Source organism: Neolamprologus multifasciatus, chromosome 1, assembly GCF_963576455.1.
Source record: "Neolamprologus multifasciatus chromosome 1, fNeoMul1.2, whole genome shotgun sequence".
NCBI classification, from domain to species: Eukaryota; Metazoa; Chordata; class Actinopteri; order Cichliformes; family Cichlidae; genus Neolamprologus; species Neolamprologus multifasciatus.
The window spans coordinates 26,796,612-26,810,187 of NC_140439.1; the positions used below are offsets into that span (position 1 = coordinate 26,796,612).

Consider the following 13,576-nt stretch of genomic DNA (forward strand, 5'->3'; position numbering starts at 1 on the left):
GTGGTGCTCAGTTGATCCATTTTGTGTGGAAGAAGAGTCAAAAAATACATCAAACACATCCGTTTATGTGAGCATGCACACAGCCTGATGCAGCAAGCTTGGATTAATAATGAAAGTTCATAATCACAGTTATGATACCCATTATCTCAGATTAGTGATTTAAGTTTTGTCTAGCCAGCTAACAAAAAGTAAAGCCTGACTCTGCTGAACTTGCTTTCTAATATACCCCTCTGTCAGTTTAGTTAGTCAATGTTCCTGCTATGTCTTTGTACTTTGGACTAGTGCTGCTTCCTGAGTTACTGGACTTGTGTTAGGCCTGTTTTTTTTTTTTTAATTAGATAGCAGCCATTAAAGATCACTTTTGTTTATGACCTGTACCTCCAACATATTTTTCCTCCTCCCTGCTAATCATAACAGCAAGACACTTTTCAAATACTTGTTTGAGTATAAACATGCTGATTTCTGTTTTCCTTTATATACAGCTTTTCTTTGTTTAATCTCCCAGCTAATGAACAGCCTTATTCAAACACTATCTCAAAAGTTTAGGGTCAGACAGAAAGTTGCACGTTTCTCAAAATAAACTTTTATTCTTCAAATGAGATTCAGAGTGAATAGAAAATATAGCCAAGATTATATAGCTATTAGCAAGCTTATGAAAAATGAATTGTACTGATAATAATGTTATCCTTCAAAGATGCTTTCCTTAAAGAACTATTCATATGCAGAAATCACAGCCTTTGAGATTCTAGCTTTCAGTGTGTTATTCTCCTGGCCTCTCCATTATAGACAGAATACCAGATAACTGCTTCTTCTCTAAATACAACCCTGATTCCAAAAATGTAGTGACGCTGTGTTAAATGTAAATAAAAACTGAATGCAATGACTTGTAGCTAATGCATTTTCTCAGTGTTTTCTAGGTTGTACTGTGAATAAATATGGGTTTATGAGATTTGCAAAATTCTCTATTTACATTTTACGCAGTGTCACAACTTTTTGGGAATTGGGGTTGTAATTAGAAACTGTGACATTTTGTACATCCTAGGAGACAGCTGACCATATTTGTTTCTAGGTCACAGGTTGGTATTTAATGAAAAGAAAAACCAAATTTACAGACATGTGGAACAAACACTAAAGAGAGAGAAACTTTAATGCATTAGAAAGCCTGCCAGCCAGTCAGAATGTGAGAGCAAAGCTCACATTGTGGAGTTTATGTGCTATCCTTTTGTTTGTGTTTGATTCCCTTCACAGCATATGTGAAATACAGCTTATGTGAAGTGGAAATGTTCCATAAGTGTTTGTTTAGATGTATTATCCCGGTGACAGATGGATGGCCTGTCTAGGCCGTACACTGTCTCTCGTCTCCAATACATGGTGAAATAAGATTCAGCAACCAGAAAACACACACTGGTTCTGGTATAGCACAATTCCTACTTCAAATTAATCCATTGACATCCCCTGTTTTTTTTTTTGTTTTTTTTTAAGTGACCCATCTTTGGCGTTCAAGTCAAAAAGCAACATCCTGGCGATCCTCGACCAGCTGTCAGGTTTTAGTGCTTCGCTTGCTGTTCCATTTTCATCTAAGAGCTTATCCAGTGCAGGTCTAGAGCTGATGATTCATCATAGCTGATTGTACTAGGTGTTACACACATGCACATACATCCATACTTTGAGATGAATTCTACTTTTTGTCGAATCTACATTGCAAAAATTTGCAATCTTTACAAAGTGGTGACTGACAAAGGAGTCTTAACCAAAGGCAAGCTTTTTGCATTCATAAATTACAGGCCACTAAATACCCCTCTGAGCACCTAGATTTTACTGTTTTTTATTATAAATCTCATTTGTCTTGTGAGATGCATTTATTTTGGCTTTGACTGATGCTGTTGTGTGTTGTTAATGTAGATTTTGATATAACACTGATAAATATTGTGGAGTTTGTGCAAACACCTTTTGGGCTAAGAGTAAGAGGAGAAATTGCAGTTTGCAGCCCCTCCCTTTCCAACCTTTTTCACACTAAAGATCATGCAAAACAAATGAGATGGCAGGTTTTTTTGAAGGATTATATTTCTTGTGTATGTCATGCAATCACTGCAACACGTTTGAAAAGCAGATATATCCTAAGTGTATTACCAAGCGGAGTTGTTTCTAGATGACAGTGCATGTTAACAATTGTTAACATGTCTCGTCTTCATTTCTTTTTTTTTCGCCCTACAAACATTTTTAGTAACTGCAATTATCATGACTTGTCTTTGCCATATACAGCAGATGTTGTGCTCCTGCACATCAGTCTCTCACAACAGTAGGGGGACTGGCAAAGTGTGAAAACAGAATAATATTACAGTCTTTTGTCTAAAAATTGAACTGTTCTTAAGGAATTAAACAGAGACTGTTAGCTGTTCTGCATTATAGATTTTCAGTTTATGCTGAAAGCTCATGATAGATTATTTTCTTCTGTTATATTCCTCATTGAACAGATAATCTGCCTTTTTGTGTCATGAATTTCCAGTGACACCCCCCCCCACCACCACCACCTTTCTTTTTTTTTTTTGCTAAACTGAGAACTGAACCAAGGACACCAAGGAGTGGGGCTCACTGAATAATTCACAATGCAATACTGTCACAATACAGCAGATGGGCAACAACTCGACTGACAGTTTATGATACATAACAATAGCCATGTAACAGATAAATAAATACCCATATAAAGGTAAAATAAGAAGTAATTATTTATCCACTTAATTGCAGTGTCTGTTTGTGTGTGTGTGTGTGCATGTGTGAGAGAGAGAAAGAAATTACTATTATTTATAATTTTTTAATTGTATTTTTTATACATATATTTTTAACAAATTTTTATTTTATTGATGTATCATTTCAAACAATTAGCTCCGTAGTTTGCTTGCCTTTGTTGTCCTCCATTTCCCCCATCCCCATTAGTTTCTACTTCTCCACCAGAAATGAGCATACTTTCATTCATTTGACCCTCATTTGTTTAAAAAAGTGCCCAGGGACTCAAAAAACCGACTCTTGTGAGTGAAATTGGTGGATGAAATTCAGCTAAACCATTTGCATTGTTTAATAAAAATATAAACATTTGGCACAAGAATACTAATAACAAATAGCTGGACGGAGTGACCGAATATATTACTGTAACATTCGCAGTTGATCGCAAGACTAGACACACTTCACCAATAAAGGATGTATTGATTAAATATAGTATCTACGTGCCTTTATGACCCAACAGATAAAAGTTTACAGCACATAGAAAAAATATTTAGGTCAAAATCATTGAAAGAAGAAATAGAATCCATATTTTATCCAACGTGTCAAAATATCTGCTTAACACATTAGTTTAACAATAATTGTTTCACTAGCTGGGCCCACGTCCTCATTTTAGGTTTGACAACATTTTGGTAGGTAAAGGTGAATGGCTTGGACATGAATTGAGATGCGGTTTGGGGAAGACCTCGAAGGAGACTGGCGATGGCTCCCGGGCCTGGCAGATCCCCGTGTACTAAATAGAAGTGAAGAAGTTAAAGAATTGAAAACAAGGAGGGACGGAGAGTGGGGCACGTAAACGAGAATGAACAGCTTGCAGAACTGGGGGAACCTATATAGATGACATCCGGAAGGAGCGTGTTTGGAGGCGTGGTCCCGCTCCTGAAATTCCCATACATAATCTCCAATAAGGAGCTGCACAGTATTGTCACATAATAAAACTGAATAGTATTCGTTACCTGGGATGTTGTATCTTGGGTCGAGCACTTTAAGCTCTGCTTTTCCACCACATAATTACATCTGTACTTTCCATTACTGTTAATAGTTTTACATCTTCACTGCATATGACTCTGAATGCTGTGGCTCCTCTTAGAAAGAAAGCCACAAATCAGAAGTACCTGACTCCTTCTATAACTCTCAAATGTGCACCTAAAAGCAGATAACTTGTGTGCTGGAGAGGAAATAACATCTCGCTAATTTAGAAAATCTTCAATTTGCCTGAAAAATAGTTTGTTGCTCTATAAAGGAGCCCTGTGTAAAACTAGAACATCTTACTATTTATCACTGATTTAAGAAAAAAAGAATAAAACATATGTTTCTCTTCAGTACTGCAGCCAGGCTGACAAAAAGTCAGAGCACTGTTGAGCCAAGCATTCATTTAACCTTATCCAGTAATGACTTCATGAATTTCTTTGAACCATTAGCGCTTATAGGGTACTGCAAAATTTTGTAGTGTTGCCTCCCCAGCAGTGTTCTTGGTGACTGTGGTCCCAGCTCCCTTGAGGGCTGATCCACCACCATTCTAACAATCATCCTCATCCAATGAGGCAGCTTCTTGCATGGGAAACCAGACCGAGGCTGGTCATCTTATATGTCATTCATCTCTGAATGATTGCACAGTTATCACTTTCTCACCAAGCTTGTTGCCGATGTTGCAGGTCTGTTATCTTGTGCCTAACGTCCTGGGACAGCTGTTTGGTCTTTCCCCGTGGTGGAGGACTTGAATGGAAGAGATTCATTCTATGGACAGTTGTGCTTTATACACATAACGAGTTGAGTTTAGGCGTATTTGTAATAGATTGACTGATTGTTTGATTGCAATGCACACACAGATGGTCTGTGGGAGCTGGAGTTCTGATTGTGGGGATTAATGCTTATTTCACACAATAGCATGAAAATCAATTGTTAACTTTTATGCAATGTGTTTTTATGGATCTTCGGTTGATATTCTGTCTTTCTACATTAAAATGAAACTATAGAAATTATAGTTCATGTCTTTGATAGTGAGCAATCTTACATGTTCAGCAGAGGATCAAATAATGAAATATTTTCCCTGCTGTAGAAGCAAAAAAATTGCATTTCTTTAGTTGTTGTTTTTTTTTTCCAAAATATTATTTTCATAGTAAAAGAAATTATTAAACTTACAATTTACCTAAACTGCAGTAAGTTACTGGATCTTATGTACTTGCAACAACTGAAAAAGAGCTGTTGCACACCCACGTTTACCTGACACTAAAGTAGGTACAGCAGATTTATATAACAAAATAAATGTCAGTTACTTGTATCATTTTCCAGTGTGTCTATAAATTCAGTAGATATGAGGTCATCGACCCTTTTCTCTTTTTGACTTTCTCCACAATTTTCCTTCTAACTGTTTTAATTCTTTGCTCATACCAAGTCTCTACATGTTCACCTGGATGATTTGGTGCTGGGTTCTTTTGGTGTTACACCCTTGTCTTGCTTTGTGTGTTCAGTGACAGTGACGAGCTTCCACACAAAATAAGATGTAAGCGTGTTAATGTCTCGTTTATGTGCATGCAGCTATTTGCCTGCACTGCTGTGACCTTGTTGTGCATGCATGAAATGGACCAGCTTGTAAATGGACAGACATGAGGCTGACCAGCTAGTCACCAGTAATGACCAGAATGCTGGAAATTAGCCAGTTCTAATCTCTGGCCAGTCGTTCAGTGGATCTCTATCACATTTTTTAAGTTGATAAAAAAAGAACTTTGTCTTTTCATCCACAGCTCTCTTTTTCCTTCCTTCAAGTCTCTTGTACATGAAAAAATTATGTCTCTCTTTACTGCTGCTGAATCCAGCCTTTATCATGAGTCAATGCTTCATTAAATCCTAATAGCAGCTCAAAAAGGCCTGCGTTAAATGAAGTGTGACAGATTAATGAAGTATTATTTATCAATGAGTAAAACAGCACCAGCGAGACTAATATCAATATCTAAAGTCTAGCTGTTTTGACAAGCAGGGATTTAGACTCTAGATGTAAGATAATTGCTGCCCTCCTTGCCTTTTCTCCCTGTCTTTCACTCACTGCGGTGTCATCATTCAGTCTGTATCTCTACCTGCTCTTAATGCTTTCTCCTTTTCACCTTTTCCTAGTCTCGCTCTATACATGATTTACACATCACGGTTGTTAGGACCTTTCAATCTCTGCCTTTCTTCATCCGTGTGTCTTTATTGAAGTCTGTCTCAGCATTTCTCTGCTCTTTCTCATTCTCTCTTCCCACTTCTGTAAATTTAAATTTTCCAATTTCAGTCACTTTATTGGCATGACCGTTAAAACCGATGGAAACCATAATATCTAGCTTGTTCTTGTGGTACTTCTGAGGATCGCCCACTCCTCCACCACACATACACACACACACACACTCGTGGCTTTCTCTTTACCTCCAGCTTTGACTCTGACCTTTCATTCGAGCGCTTCTTCTTCTGTCCTCTTTATCGAAATCCTTTCTTAGTGCCTCCCTCCTTCTCACCACTTCACCTGGACTGATCACTAAGCACTGTCGGATGCTCTGCCGCAGTTTCCTTGGAAATATACAGACGTGTACACGGACACACACACACCTACACACGCACACACATTTTGTCTTTTGTTCACATCAAGTGTTTTTCTTGTGCTCTTAGTCTGTGTGTAAATGTGCATATGTGTGTGTGTTTATGTATGCCATCAAAGGGAGCTGAAGAATTATGGGTGAGTAGAATAAGGTCAGGTTGACTGTCAGGCAGGCAGATGACGTGAGGCACATGCCTTGTCTTCACTACCTCTGTCTTTGCTCCTGGATACAGTGCTTTTATCCTCTGCTCTCAATTTCCCTTTAATTTTATTATCTTTTGCTTTCTTTTTTTCTGTTATATCTCTTCTTCATCCTGACTGTCCTGCTCCAGAAAGCTACATTGACTAACCATATGTTACACCCAAGGTGCTTTTTGTGGCATATGCTGTAACAACACAGAAAGAACCAACACACACACGCAATGAAGGCAAAACCTTTGGTGCAATTTCTAAACCTCACCAGCTGTTACTATCCTTTCTCTTGTCTTATCTTGCTCTTTTTAATGCTTTTGTTGTGGGCTATTTTCTTGTCTTAACAGATGTTGTGTTGCTTTGAAGTACCCATAGGTTGGTGGAAATGATGATGTAGGAAGTGTGAAATGTAAATCTTAAAAAATCATTTGCAGATAGAAAAGAGACATTACTTGAATTCTTTTTTCATTTTTTAACATTTTTGATAATATTTTAGTTGCTACTAATGTGGACGGGTACACAACATTATACACATCACTCTGCATTTAATCAGACAGATAGCTGCAACTCCCTGAGCCTAGTTCTGCCAGTGGTTTCTTCCTGTTAAAAGGGAGTTTTCTTTCCCACTATCGCCATGTGCTTCCTCATAGAGGATCATCTGATTGTTGGGGTTTCCTCAGTAATATTGTAGGGTCTTTAACTTACAGTATAAAGCATCTTGATGCAAATGTTTGTGTGATTTGGTGCATTTTGTGCATTTCAATGTGGATATCTACTAAAAAGGCCCTAAAAGGGGGGGCTTATAGTTTAAAGAGAGAAATCCATGTGTCTGTAAGACAGGTCTGCTGATGTGAGACATTGAGATAACATTACCCGTTCAACATCACAAGGTTTTTTGCTGTTAATATTCCCAGTGACAGCATTTAAGAAGTCTCACGTCATTCTTTATTAATGTCAGATCATCCAAACTTGGAGCATTGTGCTTCAGATCATGCTTTTTTTTGCACTTAATGAATTTAAGGAATCTACACAAAAGGAGTGAGGTGCTCCTGTATCCCTAGCAAGATGTTTAGTGTTGTTTTTAGTAGCACTAAGCTTTACTTAGAGCAAAGTGCGTGTCTGTGTGTACACGTGCATGGATTTGTCGATTACTACTTCTGAGCAACACTTGACACTCTAATCAAGGTATCAATATATGCTGTTGTGACTTAACTGGACACACTGATGTTTTGTTGAGTTTCAAATTAAAGCTGATTGAATATTTTGTTTACTTCACTTCAGCTTAATTTGCATTAACCACTCCAACATCCAGCGATGCAATTTTATTTGTCAATTTATGTGTTTAAAATAAATAAATAAATACTTCAGTTATATTCACACTTGCATTTTTGTGCATTTTTAAGTGTAGAGTGTTGTGTTGATTAAAAGATATGCAAGTGTATTAAGATGAAATGCAATTTATATTACTTACCTTAAGGTGCAAATAGCATGCATTCAAATACAATGATCAGGCAGCTTTATAAATCTATAATCAATATATAATTGACATATAATTATTAACTCATGTTCTAAAGTGTACGTATTAATATAACTGGTATCTGGCATTAAATACACTGTCAATATTCTCAATGTATGTCAGTATCAACACAGCAAATACTAGATTCAGCAGTCTTTGTAAATGGAGCTTGCACAAAGAGAATGCCAGTCACACATTTCTCTTTTGTTTCTCTTCTCTGTCCTCCCAGCCTTTTCCATACTCTCCTCTGTCCATCTGTGCCAAAGATCTAAGCAGTGTGCATCTTTGTTTTGGAACTCTCCCTCTCTTGTTCTTTATCTTTTCATCCTGGGATAGCTCAAGTGCAGCAAATACACTCCTTTGAGGAGTACGACTCATGTTTGACCACGTTCTACAAACCCCCAATCACTTCACATAACTCCAGTCCTCCACCAGTGTCAATTCTGACTCCCCTCACTTCTTACATGTCGTCCTATGAACTTTTTTCTTCAAAATAACAAAGCATCATATATAAAGCAACATATATATATATGTGTGTGTGTGTGTGTGTGTGTATACACGTGTGGCCTGCATTAAAGACACTAGAACTGTGTTTAGAATTAATCAGATTTTTATTTTTGTTTTAGTTTCTTTCTAGTTATAGCAGCTAAAAAGTGGACCAATAGTATTTTTGGACCTGAGGGTGAGGTGTGTATAAAAGAGAAGAAAAGGCAAAATTCATTGACTGTTGTTAATGCCCAGTTATGTGTAGAGAACCTGAATGGACAAGTTAAAGAGCTCACGAATTCTTATTTTCCCTTTCCTCTGAATTTCCATGTTCTGTGCCTTTTAATAATAGATATTACACACGATGTCAAAGGGAAGAGTCACTCTTCTTGGATATAAAAACGGCCGTGTTTCCAGGAAACGGCTGTCCCCTTTCCTACCCATCTGTTTTCCATTACAGGTGCTTTTTTCTCGTTTCTCCACCTTTTCTTCACTCCAATCTTCCCTCTGCTCTCCAGTGATCCACCTTTATTGGCTTGTGCTGTCATCTGACATTTGTTGATCGCGCAATCCCTTTGTCCTCTTGCAGTAGTTGTGGTGGAAAACACAGAGTCATTCACTTACAAACACAGGTCCACATGCATTAGGTAGCACAGCGTGTATCACACACCATGAGAAACTAAATCAGACACTATTTCAATGTTTTTGTTCAGTGTTCAGTGTATTTGTTTTGGCTATCATACTGGCCGTCAGATACATTATAGCTGTAACATGTTTATAAAAACATAAAGATTTATTTAAAAAATAGGAGTGCTCGGATTATCATGTCAATATGCCTTATTTACCCATACAGATTCATTATAACCTGCAATTACAACACCTATGACACATAAAAACATATATAAAACAGCCAAGCGTCCACTAAAGATATAAGCTATTTGAACCGTCCACACACAAACACACAGGCTGTACAGTGATTCAGAAAGAGAGACATGCATACAAATTTACGGAGACATGGTCAGAGACATTTATTTAAGTGTTGGTAAACAAATTATGAGTTAAACAGAGTGAATGTAGAGATTACATACGTTATGTAATAAGCTTCCTTTGGAAAGAATGTCCCTTTTCCTTGTTTTTTTTTTTCACCTTTTTGTTACTGTGTTACTAGGATATATATTACGATTCCCTTTATGCACTGATTCTTGAATGTGTGCGCCGCTACACATGTGTGAGAGCTCACAGATTGCAAGCATTTGTAAAATTGTATTCTCTTTTTGTTTACATTTTAGACAAATTCCTAACATTTTTTGAGAAATTGGTTTGTAGATGTCTCCAAAACCAGCATCAAAATAAAATCTTAAGGCAGTTAAATAATAATAATAAAAAAAACTAACAAACCCCCCCCCCCCCCCCAAAAAAAAAACAAATAAAAGAATTTGCTAGCTAGTGTTTATTCAAGAACAGTCTAGACTTGAAAGCCTCCCACTGAATTCAGTACCAATGAAAATCACATTTGTATGTTTAAGGGAGGCTCATTGCATCTATTTACTAGGGGTGCAACAATACTCGTATTGATATCGAACCGTTCAATAGAGTGCTTTCGGTTCTGTACGCATATGTATCGAACAATACAATTTTTTTTATTTATTTTATCAACTTCCCTTCTGAAGATGATGTCTGTGTTGAGCGCTCAGTGGATCTGCGCTCGACAGTGCAGCCTAGGCGGAGTAGTCGAACGCAGATTCACTGAGCGCAGGGCAAGCTAGCAAGACAGAAGTTAAGCTCTCCTTGCAACATGGCAAATTGAACCTCCCCCACCCTAATTCAGATCTGGCGTTTGGAACTATTTTGGTCTTCATGTGAAGTATGACCCTGAAGGTAAGCTCGTCATGGACAAAAGTAAAACAGTATGTCGGATCTGCCACACAATGCTCAATTACATGGGTGGGAACTAGTGTGTTAGCGCAGTTAGCTCGTTAACGTGTTGGCTGTCCAGCCCCACTCACGGGGCGATCCGCGGTAGCTCGTTAACGGAGATTTGCCGTGTTGTGGCGTTAACGTCATTTCAGATTAACGCTGAGAGCACTAATGGGAACACAACGAATATGACTGCACATTTACTCCGACATCATCCTAGTGCAAAGACAAGTGGAAGCAGACAAAAACAACAAGCACGCATGCTGCAAACTTTAGCCGAGTCATTTAGACAGCCGTTAGCACATGATTCTCCTTATGGGGACCTGATATGTTTATTATGCTGCTGAGAATATAGCCCAGAAGAAGCGTATAGTATAGCTTTTATTTTGGAAAGAGCCATTTCTCTGTAATAAACTCTCTTTTCCAAAGATGAGTGATTTCTCGATCAGATAGATTTATTTTTTTATTACTTTGTTGTTTCAGCAACATTAAATTTAAAAACTGCACTTTTGAGTTAAAATATATATTTATCATTTTAATAAATGACAAATTAAAAAGGCATGAACATTTTTTTGTATCGAAAAAATATCGAACCGTGACACCAAAGTATCGAACCGAACCGAACTGTGAATTTTGTGTATCGCTGCACCCCTACTATTTACTGTTACAGAGTAAGATACAGTTAAAAGGAAAAACATCTACTTGTTCTTTTGTGTGTGTGTTTGTGTGAGTGTGTAAGCAGGGAAACAGCCATTTATAGTTGATTGAAAGAATGAAAAGGTTAGTGAAGGTTAGTCCTTTCATTTACAACTGCCATTTAATGGTCAGGTCAAAAGTTAAATCAATGTCCCTGATGCGTTTTGATATCTAGAGCTCCAATCGAGCCAAAATGAAAAGGATGGGGTCATGACATCAACCATTTGATCTTCCTCCATCCTGTCTGCACAGAAAAATCCTGATAAAATACTGAGGCAATGTGAGTCACACAGACTTTTGGCCGTAAGGCTGTTTTTTCTGTGTGTGGAAGACTGTGTGTGCGTGATTAGTGCTTCTGTGGGTCAAATGAACACTTCCCTCAATTGCAGTTAATCAATAAATTCTGTGACTTTTCTCTCAGGCCCCCACTCTCTTATCTCCTTCTGCTCGTCAACCTTTCCTTTCCTTTCTTTCCTTTCCTTATTTTCAAATCCTATGTTGTGATAGCAGAGGAAAGGCCACAGCATTGAATGGTCTCTTGTGAATGAAGTGAATTGAGTCAGGGCTCATCTGTATGCATGAGAGGCTCCCATAAAGTAACTACGCATATCAATCATGCTCGGCGTGGCTTCGTGTTCGACAGGATTCATCACCTTCCTTGGGATTCCTCTGGCAAGATACAGTATAATGTACATGAAAACACACACAGACACTTACACATGCGTGTATGCACACTCACATTTCACCAGAGCGGGCACACTCCGTCACTCTTTCGACCACAATCACACACATGCTGCTCAGCACTCTGTCAAGCTGTCAGTGCAGTTTGACACCAGCTCTCCTGTCTCATCATTAGTTTTGGTGAGATATGTCCTGTCCCCTCAACAAAAACAAACATGGCAGGCAGTGACAAATCAATTAATCAGACAGGGCATTTGCCAATAGTTATATTTCACTTACAACTAATGTGCATTGAACGTCTCAGAAAAGTTTCCAATAATGCATGGACAACACCTTCAATCGGTTTCCACCAGAACAGTTTTGATCGATGAATCATCAGACTCGGATAGTTTGTTGTCAAAGCGCCAGCTCTCCATGACTGATGATCTCTTTCCGTACTAACTGAAACAAAGAGACAGTCTTGCTTCTTTATGCTATGTTGATCAGAAAACATGAACGCCTGTGTGATGGTCTTTGTTTTTTGTATGTGAAATGTATATTCAGTAAATGGACATTTTATAGGGTATATGAAACTATAATAGTTGTCATCCAGATGTAGGATTGTGGAAAATTATAGGCAGGTAAAATTATGTTTATCTTACATAATGATTTTCTCATGGTTGTTGGGTTAGTTAGCTAGTTGTAGTTGGGTTTTTCTTCTTGTTAGTGTGTAACTAGAGAGGTGTGTCTGTAGTCATGCAGCCTGAGCCCTCTTGCTTTATTTTCATCATTTCTTGGTTTTGTCTGAATTGGCCTAGGAGTCTCCCTCAAACCAACCTCTCTTCCCCTCAGTCCTTCTCTCCTCTGGCTTTCACCTGCTTTGGTCTGCAGTTTACAGTTATGATTATTCCTATTTTTCCTGTTTGTTCTGTATCTTTCTAAGTTTCCTTTCCACTTAATATTTTTTTTTAGTTTTAAATATATAGTAATTTGTCTCTTAGTCCCTGCTTTCCATTTTCAGTCTTATTCATTTAGACTCTCTGCCGACCTGTTTTCTTATTTTTCCCCACACTTGAATCCTTCTCCATTTCCTTTTATGCTTTCCTCCCTTCTGTAAGTTTCTGTTTTTTCTGTCTTCCTCGTCGTGCCTGTTTTATTTTCTTCCTTCTTTTTTTTGCTCACCCTCCCTGCATCTCTCTCCTCCTCCTCTTTCGCAGCCTCCCTTTCTTTAGTCGATCAGACAGTTGAAGCAGCCAAGCTGCCGGAGGCTAGAACAGACAGAGGAGCCGCTCTGTCCGACCTCCCTCCCTCTCCAGAGAGGCAAACTAATGCAGACACGCCAATAAGCTGTAAGGAGATAATTATTCACCATTTATATCAGCCCGACATCTTTTCACGATAGTGCAGCACACATCTGGAACCCGGCTCTGTTACTCCACATAGTAATTTTTAGGTTTTTATCCTTTTATGGGTTACATTTTAATTGATTGATCAGGAGAGATTCACACCGGGATGTTAAAGCTTAAAGGTTACAGCATACTTGTCACTGGAGAATCCACTTTACTGAACAGTAATCTAACAGCGAAAATGTTAGAAAATAGCAGATAAATTAGACATGATCTCCCCTCCCATTGAAACTACTATTAGTGTGCCCTTAAGCAAGGCATTTAACCCTCAACTGCTCCACGTGATCTGGTTACTCTCCTGCATAAAGCCTGCATTTATACTGAGCGGCTCCCTTGTCTAAATGTGGTTGGGTGTAT

General features: G+C 38.2%; 1 protein-coding gene across 4 annotated transcripts in view; it reads left to right on the forward strand.

The window, feature by feature from the left end:
* mdga1 (MAM domain containing glycosylphosphatidylinositol anchor 1) overlaps positions 1 to 13,576 on the forward strand; it is a 196,246-nt gene that overhangs the window by 56,237 nt on the left and 126,433 nt on the right. Inside the window, exon 1 of one of the 4 annotated variants that reach the window (XM_085138369.1) lies at positions 10,195 to 10,418. The exons of the other annotated variants lie outside the window; for them this stretch is intronic. The gene's annotated coding sequence lies outside the window, so the exon portion shown is untranslated. Of the gene's footprint in view, positions 1 to 10,194; positions 10,419 to 13,576 lie in introns of those variants that run through there. 4 annotated transcript variants of the gene reach the window in all.